The 13,703-nt window shown below is 34.2% G+C and overlaps 1 protein-coding gene across 4 annotated transcripts in view; it reads left to right on the forward strand.

The window, feature by feature from the left end:
- Nucleotides 1–13,703, forward strand: part of CCDC181 (coiled-coil domain containing 181) — a 73,581-nt gene that overhangs the window by 8,183 nt on the left and 51,695 nt on the right. For 2 of the 4 annotated variants that reach the window (XM_055111826.2, XM_055111810.2), the window contains exons 2-3: nt 57–124; nt 5,340–5,420. The gene's annotated coding sequence lies outside the window, so the exon portion shown is untranslated. The remainder of the gene's footprint in view (nt 1–56; nt 125–5,339; nt 5,421–13,703) is intronic. The other 2 variants (XM_034940113.3, XM_055111800.2) reach the window with 1 other exon arrangement.

A 13,703-nucleotide genomic window follows, 5' to 3' on the forward strand; every position in this document is an offset into this window, starting at 1 on the left:
TTTTTTTTTTTTTTTCCTAATTTCAAACTGTGTAACTTGACCATTATTCCCCACAGGATGCCAAAAACCATGGAAGACTTCTGATGTTCTGGGAGGGTTGACAAAGATGGACCTTAAATTCTAGGTCAGTACTAATCTCTAGGATCGAGCACTTGGAGAAAACAGCTACCTGGAAATTCTTGCTTGTGTCTTATGCTTGACTAAGTAAAAGGCCATATCCCAGAGAATAGCCATAGTGGGAAATTATCCAAGTAACCAACAATAGGCCTCAAGGTCTGTTTTTATCTCCAACCCTTGTAATTAACTCCCAGTTATAGTTTTTTCTTTTTTATTCTGTGCTCCTCACCCTGCTATTTTCTCTGCATTTTGGGCTCCTTTCCTTAGGTATAAATACCATACCTAAATATGCTTACCCGTAAGTCATGTCTCTATATCCATTTTAATAACAAGACATGGTTATGTCTAATGATGAAAGGATTCCAGCATTGAGCCAGGGATTCTGGACCAGGGCTAAGGTGCTCCCAGATGGGTAGAAATTCTAGCTTCTATCAGAAGCAATATTTCAAAAATCATCTCGAGAAATCATTTCCTCTTAAGCCTCTGCATTGATAGAGTTATCCACAGTGTGGAATAGGAAAGTACAAAGAAGGGGACACCTTAATTTTGAATAACTAGCCTCTTAGGAAGTGACCTAAAATCCTATTTCATAATGCAAATAAAATTTTGCTACTTGATTTTGTGTTTGGCAAATATTCTGGTTCCATGATTATTTTATTATTTCATAGTTTTAAAAGCATTATGTGTTTATGGTAGGAAATTTGGAGAAATAAAAAAGCATAATAAATAATTATTGCCCTTTTTATTTTATTTTATTTTTTACTCACTGCTGTACAAACGAGAATGAATAATTATTTTAATATTTGTCAACTGCAATCCCATATGCATGATTTTTATCCTCTTACAACCCCCAAGAAACCACAGTAGAGTATAAGAAGTTAATAGGACGTTTGGTGGACTATTACTCTCAGATCAAATAAATATGTAAAATATTTACTATTAGAAATTAATTATTAAAAATTAAAGACTATTAAAAATCACCAAAGACATAAATAAATAAGCAACTGCAAGTAAGAGTCAGCAGAACAACAAACAGATTAAGAGTCTAATGATTTCAGATATTGGAATTATAAGAGATATACAGTATAAAATAAATATGTATAAAATTTAGATACAAAAGATGAAATCACAGAAATGAGCAAGTACCAAGAAAGTAACAATATGACAAGACTGACTTGAAAAAGAACCTAAAGAGATATTTTAGAATTTAAAAATAGAAATGTTGGGAAGCTTCCAAATTGGTGAACACATCTCTGTGCCAGTAGAGTGCCTACCCCAACTCCATGGGGACAGAAGCTCCTGCACTCAGGACCCTTCTAGATTTCCCCTGTGTGCCTTTTTATCAAATTGTTCATTTATATCATTTATAAGAAACTGGTAAACATTTAAAAAAACAGAAATGTTGAAGTTAAAATTCCATGGATAAGATCTCATAAATTGCTGGTGGGAATGTAAATTGGTACAATCCCTTTGAATAACATGTTGGCATTATCCTTTAAAGTCAAATATATGCATTTCCTATGACCGAGCAATTCACCTCCTATTTATATTTATAGGTTGGTGCAAAAGTAATTGCGATTTTGGCCATACTTTTAAATGGCAAAAAAAAAAAAAAAAAAAAAAAAAAACCAAAAAATTACTTTTGCCCCAGCCTTTGGTTGGAGCAGCACTTTTCAATATGGTAGCCACTAGACACTTGTGACTAGTGAGTACTTAAAATATGACTATACAGGAATGAAAATGAATAAGCCAGAACCACAAGCAGTAATTTTAGTCAATCTTAAATAAAACATAAAGACACAAAAGAACTAAGACACAAAAGAATCTATCAATACAATTTGTTCAAACTATTGTCTAAATATTTATATATAGGTGACAAAAATATAAAACAATTATAAAAGTCTAGCAAATGTTTATTTCTAGAAAGATGAAGAAAGGTATACTTAAGAAGGGGCACACAGATTTCTATGGTACTTGTGTTGTTGACTTGGAATATTGTACATGTATATTTGCTATATAATTACATATTTATGTTCTTTTTTGTATATTTATTAAATTTAGCACTAAAACACTTTAAAAAGCTCAATGCCTAGGTTAAACAGCAGATTAAATACAGTTAAAGATAAAATTAGTGAAGTGGAAAGTAAAACTGAAGAAATTACCTAGTATAGTAATTCTTCAATGTCATGGATAGGTTCTTAGAAACCGCATCTTTAAGTGAAATGATATACTGTATGCTATAGGAACTTAACTCTTGTTTGTATCAATTAGCCTATGGTAAAATTGGTTTGACTATACAGTACATCATTTTTCTTAAAGTTGCAGTTTCCAAGAACCTGTTAATGATGTTAAGTGAGGACTTACTGTATGTAGCAATGAGATAGGAGATTAAAAAATATAAGAAGAGGTTAAGATATAAGGTGAACAGAATGAGAAGATCTTATAGCCTCAGAAGGAATGAATAGATAGAATGGAGGAGAAGCAATATTCTATGTTAAGAATGAGAATTTAGCAAAACTGATGAAAAACATGAATCCACAGATACAGGAATCAGAGTGTATCCCAAGCCAGATATCTAAAAACTACTAGACACATAATAGTTAAATTACAATTAACTTAGGACAAGGAGAAGATCATAAAAGCAGCCAGAGAGAAAAGACATCATATATAAAAAAAGAATCAGTTAGCTAACAGCCATTTCTCAAGAGCAACAATGGAAGCTAGAAGGCAACAGTAATGAAATTACTGAAGGAAAATAACTTCCTATCTAAAATTGTGTACCCAGAAGAGTGATCTGTTAAGAACTAGAATAAAAACAGTCACAGATTTTAAAAATGGAAAAAGTCCATGCCAGCAATGGATTATCCAGGAGAAACGAACAAGACCCTAATAGGAAGGTCTCACATACAAGAAGTGAGGATGAGATAAAAGGATAAGCATTTAGATAAATCCAGATGTCTGAGTCCAGTTTCTTTTGTTTATAACAGAATACCTAAAACTGGGTAATTTATAAAGAAAAGGGATTTATTTCTTACCATTCTGGAGGCTGGGAAGTCCAAGGTTGACTGCATGTGGTGAAAGCCTTCTTTCCAGTGGGAACTCTACAGAGTTCAGAGTTCAGAGTTCCAAGGCAGTGTGGGGTATCACATAGCAAGAGGACTGAGCACGATAATGTGCTAACTTAGATCTCTCTTTTATTATAAAGCCACCATTTCCCCTCCCATGATAACTCATTAATCTGTTAATGGATACATTTTTTCATGAGTGCAGGCCCCATCTCTCAATAACTGCCACATTGGGGATTAAGTTTCAATATGGGTTTTGGAGGGAACATTGAAACCACAGCACCAAACAGTCATTAGCTTTACTAATTAATAATGATTATTTATTTTGTGGTTTATATTTTAAAATACTATACATGAAGAGTATATAAATTGGGCTTATGCGAGGTACTTAGATACAGCAACAATGCAACCTGGCTTTGTGAAGGGTTGCACAGTGCATCTGTGCTCCCCACCACAAACCACTGCCAGGAAACTCAAGATGATGATCACATTAGCTAAGTGAGAGTTAAGGAGGAGCTCTTGAATAGTTCGGCAAGGTTCCTAGCCACTTCCTACAAAAATTGAAACTAAGCTGAAAAGGGAGGAAGAAAGGATAAATCTTCAGCCAAAAAACTGCAAAGGAAAATGGGAAGCAAAAGGCAAACAGGCTGAAATGGCCATCTAAGAAACTAAAGACAACTTTCCTGCAGAAAGTAGAGAAACTAAAACTGAGGAGGGTCTAGTCTTTAATTAAGGAGAGAAAAAAAATCAAATCTGATTAATATAGTTACCAAGTCTTATGGTTCCTGTATCTTCTTCATTATAATCTGGATAAATATTTTTATTACCTATGTTGTAAATAAAAGATTGTTTAAATAGCTCTAAAAACACATATTTTAGAAGGAAGTTGTGTGTGTGCACAAGTGTGCATGTGTGAGTGCACACCTGCATGTATGTACTTTCTTTAAAAAAAGAAATGATATGCCTGCAATTTTTCTGTACAACCTAAAATGTGAAGATGTCAACATAAGGGAGGATTTGACAGTCTTGGGTGTTAACTGTATTGGCTGCTAGGAAGGGCAGTTTTTGTATCTTATGAATTTAACAAAATGGCCATTAGGAGTCACAATTATCCACTAATATCTCTGAATATTTTAAATTACTTAAAGCCTATCTCCATGTTCTTGCTTTAAAAACAAATAGAATTGCTCCTAAAGAAAACTGCTCCCTCATTTTGGCTCTCCATATATCAGAATTGTTAAAGTTTGGAAATTTTGAAGTATAGCAGTATGATACTAAATTGTTAATTAGTGGGGCTTTAAACCTAACAGTTTATCAATATTTGAAATTACTAGGGCCTGATATATTTTCTTAAGGAAAGTTTGCCTCTAGCTTTAAGTTGGAAAGTCACTACAATTACTGTTTAGAAAAGAATGGAATAATTAATACTTTAGAAAACTTACATTAGGACTTGTTTACAAATTATCCATAATGGCTATGTACTGATTGAATAAAATCTCAATTATGAAAGAAAAAATTTAAATGAAAACATACGAGCCTTGAAAAAACCCAAATATTCATTTTCCTGTCAATAGACAGGAAAATTAAAACAAAACATAAATGCAAATTAAATATATTACTAATTTAACTCTCATTTAGTCAATAGACAGGAAAATGAATAGAAAAAATTTGGTATTTTGTGATAGTGGAATGTTATACAGTGGCAAAAAACAAATGAATATAATTGCATACAGTAGCATTTATAAATTTTAGAGAATAATTAAACTGTTGAGAAAAAAACAAGTAGCTGTCTATGTTGTATTGTACCATTTCAAAAATAAAGCTCAAAATCAAGTATGTAAATCAAACAACATATTGGTTAAGAATAACACACATAACGGATAAAACTTTTTCTTTAAAGGCATGTAATAATATACTTAAAATTTGTGACAGTGGTTACCTTTTTTGGTAAGACAGGGAGATGGAATAGGTAGGTCATGAACTTTGGTAATGTTTTTAATTTGATAGGTAAGTTTTATTATTTTATACTTTTAAATTTATATGCCAATATATTCTTTTGTATGTATCAAATACAACATTTTTTAAAAGAAAAAGCAGTGTGAACGTCCTGTGAATTTTGATTAGTATTTCTATTATACTCCTGCTTTCCCTGCCCAGAATTTAGGCATTCATGGTTGAGACCCTGAAGAAAACATTTTCTGCTGAGCAGAAGCAATTTAATAATTGCCTCCCTTCATTGTAAGTTTTTTATTTCTTCCTTATGTCTGATTAATCCCCCAATATAAACTTCAATTAATTGAGCAGGTCTGCAAAATATATGAATAAAACACCACATATTAAGATATTATATCTTTTGTAAAATCTTTTTTGAGTTGGCAAATAGTTTTGTGTTGAATTATCTATACATAACTTTACATTATTTAAAGAGGGAAAATGAGTAGGAGTATTTTTATTCCATGGCGTAATAAGGCAAGGAATAGCCATTCCACCCATGTTGCCTATATATATTCCAATAGTGTTGAAATATAGATTTCATTTTTTCCTTATTAAAAACATGAAGTGTTTAAAAAATACATCTAAAAGAAGGAGGCTGTGCCTTTGTCTGACTACCGCAAAAATAGCCTTGTTTTATAATGAGTACATTCTAAAAATGGGAAAAAGTCAGTTCTTGGTTTAAAATTGTTTCAAGAATGCATCTATTTGGTCCTGAAGAAGGAGGGGACATCAAAAGCAACAAGTTGATTAAGACTGTTGAGAATCCACATGTGTCATACAGATGGCAGTATCTGGTGTCCCTTTGAAAAGAAGCCCACCACAAGTAAGGTGGAGGTAATTTCAAAATTCATTTAACTGGGATTTGTCAGCTATGCAAGTGTCTTAATAGACTTGAAACTATTGTGGCAATTGTGATCCCAGGAACACATTTTCTCTCTGATGCCCACTGGTAGGGAGGGACATTCACTTTATGCTCTTTTAAATGCCTTTTGTTAATGCCAAAAAAAAAAAAAGAATTATGTGTAGATGTGTAGAGAATGAAAAGTGAGAAGTGTGGAGAATCGTTGAGGAAGGATGACAGCAAAGAGCAAAAACGAAAATAAAGGTGAACTTGGGGGCAATATTTCCAAGATGAGAGGCTCTGATCCATGTTTGTAGTCAGGGAGGTCCTTGCTGTATTATGAAGCAGAATAAACCAAAAAATATGGCCTCCCCATTAGAGTGGCAGATTCTGTGTCATTCACATTCTTCTAGGAGAGACTGAATGACCATATATTTGTATATTAGACTAGGAAAGGGTTGTATGAAAATCTAGCAGCTTATATAAAATCATTTAGGGGGTCTTGGGAAATAAAGAGAAGTTTCATATACATTACTATTTAGTGTGCATCAAGATGTAGTTACATTGTAGTGTCCATACAATATTTTTCAGACATGATGACTTGCTGCTGTTTCAGATCAATATTAATCAAATTATGGCCGTCTTCACATTTCAGAAAAGTCTAAAGAATTCCAATAGAAATACAATGTCCTTTTGAATTCTGTTTTACCCTGTGTAATAAGGAGGTTTTGTTCTTGGATATAGTAGGTATCTACTGTAAAAGAGTGCATATTTTGCTGATTCATCTTCCTATCTCATAGCGTTTCTTTTTTTTTGTCGTTTCAATTCTTTCTCAAGTCTATTTTGCTTCACATTGATTATGTATTTCTTCAAAAAATGAAAAAAACAAGTAGACTACAGCCAAAAATAACTATATTAGTTCATAAATTAATGGCTAGAAATGTATAATTCTTGGTACTTTTCATAGTGCTTTAGACTTGAATGGGTCATATTTTGTCATTCCAGTTCTTCAGGATTTAAGAGAAAAAGGAAAATAATTTTTAATTCAATTTAATTATTTTTGTTATACTTGAAAATAATGTTTTGTTCCAAATTAAAACAAAACATAAATGCAAATTAAATATATTACTAATTTAACTCTCATTTAGTCAGAATCCAGAAGTGTCTGCAGCCAACCAAAGAGGGAATGTTTGATGGACAGAAGTTGGAATGGAAGGAGAAAATGGCTTATTTTAGTTAAAATGTTTTACTTTTGGAAATTTTTTAAAAAACTTATTTTCACATGTCACATAAATACATTGTTAGGACCCCTCCCAGGGCCATAGAAGTGGCCTGCACAGGTGAGAAGCCCTGAAACTTAGACTTCATTAGCTTCATGATAAATCCTCCTCTACTTGAATTCCTGTGCCATTCTACCTCCTGCCCCATTTCTTTTTTCCCCTTTAGAGTAAAACTCCTTGAAAAGAACTATCAGTACTGCTGTCTACTTTCTCTTCTCCTATTTAGTTTAGAATCCCCATCATTCCACTTAAACTACTGTCAAAACAGTGATTCCTAATCCTCTTTGTGTTTCACCTGTCAACAGCAGGTTTGATATAGCTGAGTATTTTTTATTGAAACATGTTCTTCCTATGGCTTCTGGAACATACCCCTTTCTGGTTCTTTTTCTTTACCTCACTGGTTACTCCTGGATCTCCTTTGCTGGTTCTTCCTCTTCTTCCTGACAGCTAAACTTAAGGTAACCTAAGGTGTAATCCTGAAGCTAAGTTCTCCAATCTCTCTTTTTTTTTCTTCTCATCTACATTTCCTCTCTGTCTTCACCCTGCCCCATGGCTTTATGAACCATGTCTACGCTGATCACTTTCAAATTTATATATATCTAGTCCTTTATTATCTGAATTCTAAACTTACATATTCAACTACCTAGTTCCATATTTACTTGATTGCTTAATTAATCATAACATAGTCAAAAAACAACTTATCGAGTTCTGGTCACCCACACTGGTTCTCTTGGATCTCAGTAAACTGCTGTTCTTTCATTTGCACAAGCTAAAATCCATAAGTCATCTTTGACTCCTCTGTCCTTTCACTCACTCCTTACCCTATTAGCACATTATCTTGACAAAATTTCTCTACAATTTTCATGTCATCTTTTTTTTTAATTGCGCCAGCTTGGGTATTGTATAATTCTTTGTGATGTTATTTATTTATGCTTGTTACCTGGGTATTGTTTAGCCTGGAACCAGGGAAAGGGGTAGAGTCTGAAACAGAACTATTTGTTCTGCTCTGCATTTTCCTGCTTCCTCAAAAAGAAGAAAAAAGGGAGTGGCAATCATTATAACACTTTGCTGTCACTTTGTCAAAACATATTTGGTTTACTGCCATGTTAGACCAGATAAAGATAGGCATAAAAGTAGTTGTGATTTTACATGTTCAGCCTTTAGGATTTCTATTTATGTGCCACTCCCTATCAACCCCATTTACAAATTGTGCTACTATGGTTATCTTTGTGGCTTACAATGGTCCTAAAAGCAAATTTTATGCTAATTATTACCATTAAAATAAAAATTTTTTGGCAGACATCTGGTTTTAAAGTGGCAGTACAGAAGCAAGCTGGTTTCACTGTCCCCACAGAAAACCAAAAATATACAGAGCTGTGATTTTCCCCAGCAACAGTCCAGAACTCATATATGAGGATGAGACAGATCCTAGGGCCATAAAGAAAAAAACTTCTTTGGAAAAAAACTCCAAGCAGATGGTAAGAGAATTGGACTTCCACATCTGTAATGTTCCCCCAGTCATTCTGCCCAGCAACAATTGTATGAAAAGGAAATGCTCATTGGAGCATTTTGGATTTCAGATTTTTGGATTAGGAATACTTACGTGGTATGTATTCTGCAAACATTTAGAAACCTGAGAAAAATAAAAATCCAAAATACTTAGGTTCCTAGCATTTTGGATAAGAGGTGTTCAATCTGAATATGAAAAGTTCTTAACAGTATTTGTCATTCGGGAAATGCAAATTAATGCCAATGAGATAGCAGTATACATTCACTAGAATGGTTGTAACAAAAAAAGCAGAAAATACCAAGTATTAACAGCTGTAGAGAAACTGGAATTCTCATACATTGCTGATGGGAACATAACACGGTACAGCTACTTTTGAAAACAGATTGTTAGCTTCTTAAAAATTACGTACAAACCAACAATTCTATGCACAGAAATCTAACCAATATAAATAAACACATAGGTTGACACAAAGACTTGTATGCACATTCTTATAGCAATAATATTTATAATAGTCAAAGGTAGAAACAACCCAAATGTCTATCAGCTACTGAGTAGATAAATAAAATGTGGTATATTCATACAATGAATTCTATTCTGTGATAAAAAGGAATGAAATACTGATACATACCATAACATGGAGAAACCTCAAAAACATTATGGCAAATGCAAAAGACTCCATTGTTAGGAGGCAGGATGGTGGTTTCCAAGAGCTGAAGGGAAGGGAAAATGGGAAATTTGTGTTTAGTGTGCATAGTTTCAGTTGGGAGACATGAAAATGTTCTGTAGATAGAGGGGGAAAGTAACCATTATAAAAGTAGGCCTAGAACATTCTCATAACAAAGGCCTACTCTCCAGGGAAAAATACATTATCACGGCCTTATCCTCTGTAGGGGAAGGACAGTTTCTTCAACTCTAGCTTCCTCTTGAGCCTTTCTGTTTCACCTACTGGGATGGAGGGAGAACCTAAGAAACACTTGTAAAAGTCACAGCCCAGGGACACAGGCCAACTAAAAAATTGAAATTTAATCATAAGATTCTAGAATGAATGATTCTCTTCATACTTCACCCCCATATCAATCGGGCTCTATTGTCATAACTGAATTATAGCTGAAGGAGCTGAAAAACACAGACTCTCTTGAAGAGGAGTCCTTAGGAAGTGTGATGGTTAATATTGAGTTTCAACTTGATTGAACTGAAGGATGCAAAGTATTGATCCTGGGTGTATCTGTGAGGGTGCAGCCAAAGGAAATTAACATTGGAGTCAGAGGACTGGGAGAGGCAGACCCACACTCAATCTGGGTGGGCACAATCTAATCAGCTGCCATCGCAGCTAGAATAAAAGCAGGCAGAAGAAGGTGGAAAGACCAGACTGGCTGAGTCTTCCAGCCTCCATCTTTCTCCCATGCTGGATGCTTCCTGCCCTCGAACATCAGACTCCAAGTTCTTCAGCTTTTGGATTCTTGGACCTACACCATTGGTTTGCCAGGGGCTCTTAGGCCTTCAGCCACAGACTGAAAGCTGATATTGGCTTCCCTGCTTTTGAGGTTTTGGGACTCGAACTGGCTTCCTTGCTCCTCAGTTTGCAGATGGCCTGTTGTGGGACTTCACCTTGTGATTGTGTGAGCCAATACTCTTTAATAAACTAACTTTCATATATACATCTATCCTATTAGTCCTGTCCCTTTAGTGAACACTGACTAATACAGGGAGTCCCAAATACTATAGGAAGGAAAACGGATACTAGAGAAATTGGAAGCTTATGGCATGTGCAACTTCAGCAAACATCAAATACAACCCACCTCCTAGCCATATTAAAACAAAACCTCACACTTAAGGCCTATTTACCTCAGTTCCTATTATCTGATCATGTCTAGCTTTCAACAAAAATTTACAAGATATGCTAAAAGACAAACAAAAACAGTCTGAAGAGATAAAGCAAGCATAAGAATCAAACTCAGATATGACACAGACATTGGAATTATCAAACCAGGAAGTTATGGTTAATATTTAAGGGTTCTAGTGGAAAAATATAGACAATAGGCATGAACAGAAGGGGAATGTAAGCACAGAAATGGAAACTCTAAGAAAGAATCAAAGGGAAATGCTAAAAATCAGAGACACTATCTTAAAAGTGAAGAATGCCTTTGATGGGATCATCAGTACACATGGCATAACAGAAGAAAAAATCCACTAAGCTAGAAGATAGGGAAACAGAAAACTCCCTAACTGAAATAAAACAGATAAGTGAATTTAAAAAAGGAACAGAACATCCAAGAACTGTGGAACAATTTCAAAAGATGTAACATACACATTGTTGAAATACCAAAAGAGAAGAAGGAGTGAATGGGACAGAAGAAACATTTGAATTAATAATGGCACAAGAACATTTCAGAATTAATTATAGACAGGAAACAACAGATCCAGAAAGCTCAGAGAACACCAAGCAGGATAATTACGAAAAATCTACACCAGGGCATATCATATTCAAATTTCAAAAAACCAAAGGCAAAAATATATTGAAAGCCACCAGATGGGAGATTAAGGACAAGAATTGCAGCAGATTTCTTGTCAGAAACCATACAAAAAAGAATAAAATAGAGTGAGATATTTAAAGCATTGTAAAGAAAAAAAAAAGCCCTGTAACCTATAATTCTACATCCAGTGAAATTATCTCTCACAAGTGAAGAAAAATTACTTTCTCAGAAAAACAAAAACTGAAGGAATTCATTGCAAGCAGATCTACCCTGTAAGAAATATTAAAAGAAGTTTTTCAGGGAGAAGGAAAATGACATAGGTCAGAAACTTAGTTTTATATTTAAAAAAGGAATGTTAGAGAAGGAATAAATGAAGATAAAATAAAATATTTTATTTTTCTTATTCTTAACACTAAACTTTAAACTGTTTAAAGTAATAATAGAAACAATATCTAGCATATGGATAAGTGGAGTGGATGACAATGATGTCATAAGGGTCAGAAAGTAAGAACTGGGACAACTCTGTTATTAGGTACCTGCACTACATGTGAAACAGTATACTGTTATTTGAAGTTAGTTTTCAGTTAGTTTTAAGTTTGTTAAAAATATATATTGCAAACTCTGGAGCAACTAACTTTTTTCAAAAAGAGGAGAGGAGATAAAATGGATAGTATAAAATGTTCAAAAACAAGACAAGGCAGAAAAAGATATGAAAAAAGTAACAATGTTACAAAAAGCCCACTTTAAATATGAAGACATATATAGATTAAAGGGATGGAAAAAGATATACCATGCTAACACTTAACAAAAGAAAGATGAAGTAGCTATATTGATTTCAGACAATACAAAATTCAGAACAAGGAAAATGATCGAGATAGAGAGGCATTACATAATAAGGAAATCAATTCTCCAAGAAGATATAAGAATCCTTAGCATGCATCTAACAACAAAGGGTTAAATTATGTGAGACATATAGGCAAATCTACTGTAATAGTTACAAACGTCAACACCTTTCAGTAAGTAATTCATAAGTCAAACAGGCAGAAAGTCAGTAAGGATATAGTTGACCCGAATAGTACTATCAATTTGATCTAGATGAACTTGATGTAACTGAAATTTATAGAATACTTCAACAATGGCAGAATACACATTCTTCTCAAGCTTGAATAGATATGTATTAAAATAGGTTACATTTGAGCTACAAAATACAACTTTACAGGCCAGGCACCGTGGCTCATTCCTACATTGTAATCCCAGCATTTTGGGAGGCTGAGGCGGGTGGATCACCTGAGGTCAGGAGTTCGAGACCAATCTGGCCATCATGGCGAAACCTTGTCTCTACTAAAATTTCAAAAATTATCTGGATGTGATGGTGGGTACCTGTAATTCCAGCTACTCGGGAGGCTAAGGCAGGAGAATTTCTTGAACCTGGGAGGCAGAGGTTGCAGTGAGCCAAGATCACATCACTGTACTCCAGCCTAGGTGACAGAGCAAGACTCTGTCTCAAACAAATAAACCAAAAACAACTTTTAAGAGTATAGAGATTACACAAATTATGTTCACAGACTATACAGGAATTAAACTAGAAATAAGTAACAAAAAGATTGCTCAAAAGTCTCCAAATATCTGGAGATTAAGCAAAATACTTCTAAATAACATGTGTCAAAGAAAAAGTCTCAAGATAAATTAGAAAATATTCAAAATAAATGAAAATGCAACTTATCAAAATTCGTGGGATGCAACAAAAGCAATGTTTAGAGGGAAATTTATAACATTAAGTACACATGGTCATTTCTCAGTATCCACGGGGATTGGTTCCAGGGCCTCCTGCAGAGACCAAAATCTGCAGATGTTCAAGTTCCTTTTATAAAATGGTGTCATATTTGCATATAACCTACATACATTCTTCTGTATACTTTAAATCATCTCTAGATTACTTATAATATCTAATACACTGTAAATGCTATGTAAATAGTTGTTATAGAGTATTGGTATTTAATTTGTGTTATTTTTATTGGTTTTACTTTTTCAAACATTTTTGACCTGCATTTGGCTGAATCTGCAGATGCAGAACCCATGGGTATATGGAGGGATGACTGTTTATTAGCAAAGAAGAAATACTCAAAGCCAGTAATCTAAGCTTTCATTTTAGGAAGCTAAATGAAGAAGGGCAATTTATTTACCTATTAATTTGTTTTTGAGACAGAGTCTTGCTTTGTCACCAGGCTGGAGTGCAGTGGTGCCATCTCGCCTCACTACAATCTCTGCCTCCTGGGTTCAAGCAGTTCTCCTGTCTCAGACTCCCAAGTAGCTGGGACTACAGGCGTGCACCACCATGTCCAGCTAATTTTTGTATTTTTAGTAGAGATGAGGTTTCATGATGTTGGCCAAGATGGTCTTGATCTCTTGACCTCATGATCC

This window comes from Pan paniscus, chromosome 1 (genome assembly GCF_029289425.2).
Source record: "Pan paniscus chromosome 1, NHGRI_mPanPan1-v2.0_pri, whole genome shotgun sequence".
Classification (NCBI taxonomy): domain Eukaryota; kingdom Metazoa; phylum Chordata; class Mammalia; order Primates; family Hominidae; genus Pan; species Pan paniscus.